The sequence below is a fragment of the Microtus ochrogaster genome, chromosome 5 (genome assembly GCF_000317375.1).
Source record: "Microtus ochrogaster isolate Prairie Vole_2 chromosome 5, MicOch1.0, whole genome shotgun sequence".
In the NCBI taxonomy this organism is placed as follows: domain Eukaryota; kingdom Metazoa; phylum Chordata; class Mammalia; order Rodentia; family Cricetidae; genus Microtus; species Microtus ochrogaster.
The window spans coordinates 3,548,410-3,550,798 of record NC_022012.1 but is presented as its reverse complement, the minus strand read 5'-3'; the positions used below and the strand labels follow the sequence as shown (position 1 = coordinate 3,550,798).

At 42.6% G+C, this 2,389-nt stretch overlaps 1 long non-coding RNA gene across 1 annotated transcript in view; it reads right to left on the bottom strand.

Annotated features, from left to right (window-relative positions):
- The window catches only part of LOC113456054, a 22,504-nt gene extending 20,452 nt beyond the window's left edge, over positions 1-2,052 (bottom strand). Inside the window, exons 1-2 of the long non-coding RNA XR_003376926.1 lie at positions 1,965-2,052; positions 900-1,113 (exon numbers count right to left, since the gene is read on the bottom strand). This is a non-coding gene — a long non-coding RNA (uncharacterized LOC113456054). The remainder of the gene's footprint in view (positions 1-899; positions 1,114-1,964) is intronic.
- Between the last annotated feature and the right edge of the window lie 337 nt (positions 2,053-2,389).

Genomic DNA, 2,389 nt, shown 5'->3' with positions numbered 1-2,389 from the left:
GGGGGAGGGAAATGGGAGGCGGTGGCGGGGAGGAGGCAGAAATCTTTAATAAGTAAATAAATTAAAAAAATACTAATAGTTAACAAGTTTAAATAGAGATTGGGGATTTTTTTTCATTAATCTAACCAGTTAAAGAAAAATTCCACATTGCTTTCATCAGTCTCAAGGGTGTTCAGGAAGAGATGACTGAATTTGAACCCAAAAAAAGCACGAATAAAGCTTGGGTATGGCAGAATGTCTTGCCGGCTTGGCACCAGAGGGATAGCAAACAACACTACCATCCCCCATCCCCCTCACCCCCCACTAGCCATAAAGCCCCAATGGACCATACCTGGCCTAGCTCCAGAGTCAGCACCCAGCCCTAGTCCATCCTTTGTGCTACAGGTACCTTTTGTCACCCTATGCAAATCTTGTCCCATGGATATAAGGCCTATGTAAAACTTGGTTAAGGGAAACCCAGAAAACCATGGTACTTCATGAATCAGGTATTTGCACTTGACAGAGTATTTTTGGAAGCTTCATTCAGGTTGTTTTGAATGTATGAAAATCTACTAACTAAAGTGTAAATATATAGGGAAAAGTAAGAATGCTGAAGGGTAAGGGAAAGTGCTTCAGTCCAGCAGACTGAGGAACCTTGTGACTGCTAAGGTTAAGTTCATTCTCAATGTGTCTCTGAGTCTTCATTTCACGGACCCATGTGAACCCACACACCCAGGCCACAATACCTGTGACACTTGGGGTTTGTAGGGCTGGAGTATAAATGAATCCAATGGGAGTATCTGAATTACCACTAGGAAGAGGAGTAGGTCTGAGTGGTGGCTTTAGGTGCAAGGGGGAAAAAAGACTAGGATGTTGTACACTTGTTGTCCTTGAAACCCAATGGCCCAATACATACTTACCCACTATCAGAGCAAATGGTCAGAGCACAGCTGGTGTTCTGGCTATGAAACTCTCAGCAGAACCCGTTAAGTGTCCTGAGGGTACAATGGAAGAAGAGCAGTCTGAGTTCTGAGGAGCTGTGCTGTCTTTGTTAGCCCAGAGCCTTTGAGGTCGGCAGTTACAGACTTTCCACCAACCCCACTCCAGCTCAGCAAACAGGCCTCAGGCTTTCCCCTGGAAAAGATGGGTGAAAACATGCTATAAATAAAACATACCTTAGTGACACAGGGACTTGAAGAGAACATATCTGATGAATGTATCACGGATCTAGATGCTGTAAGCTGTGAGGCTAACTCAAGAATTTATGTAAGGACAGATCTAGATGCTGTACGCTGTGAGGCTAACTCAGTCTACAATAAGGACAGCTCTAGATGCTGTATGCTATGAGGCTAACTCAGGAGTCTGTAAAAGGATGAGTCATGAGAACCCATCTCTGAAGTAGTACATTCTTTGAATGTGCTAAGAAATAGCGGATCCCTTAATATGAACCTCCCCATATACCAACCTAAACATTGTAAGCAAAGAAAACAGGTCCTAATGGTATCTGTATAAGAATAGCAATGCTAAAGAAGGAATTTCATGAATTTCATGTAACATTTGTCAAACACCTTCCATTCATGCAGAGTAAAAGGTCACAGTACTTAAAATCTGGCAGGAAGTCTTCAAGACTCCAGATGTACAAGGTCAAAAAGTTCGAGTTAAAATACATACATGATACTCAGAAATACCATCACCCCCTTCCACTCTTCTCCCCAGCCTTGCTCTGCATGAGTCCAAGCCTTGTGTCACGGCTCTTTAATGTACGAAGAACAAGGATGGATGAGCTACCCTCAAACACAGAGGCCACTGTTTACAAATTCGAATAACAATTGATAGCCATGGACAGTTTTTCCATTTACATCACATCTGTCTTATTACTAAAGCAGGTGGAAGACTGAAGTGAGCATCCGTGTAAGGAACTGTCAAGAAGGACCATCAGCCAAGAGTCACTTACAGGGAAAACCTAGTACCTGGGAGATGCAAACCTTTTAGTTGAAGACAGAGGAGTCCCAAGACTTCACATGTGAAACTTCTCAAGAATCAATAAGAATAGATCCATAGAAATATTTCTCTGTCAGGGGTGATACTTCTTTCTGAAGACATTAACAAGATGGGAAAGGGAGAGGTCAAGGTTGAGGAGGTACGAATATAAACAGTTCAGTGACTCTTCAGAACCAGTTCTGTGCAGTAGCAATACAATACCAGAGATTCCTATCTGTGCTCACCAGCCGGAGCCCCTTAAATTAGATTAGAGCAGACCTAGGTCATAGAGTCCACTGACATTCAGAGAAGCTTGTCCTTATTTGTGTGTGCATAAACTATATAGACTGCCTACGTAAATCTTGGCTACTTTTTTAATGCCCAAGAACTTGAAGTCATTTCTATTGGCCCTTGTGGGAATCTGAAATAC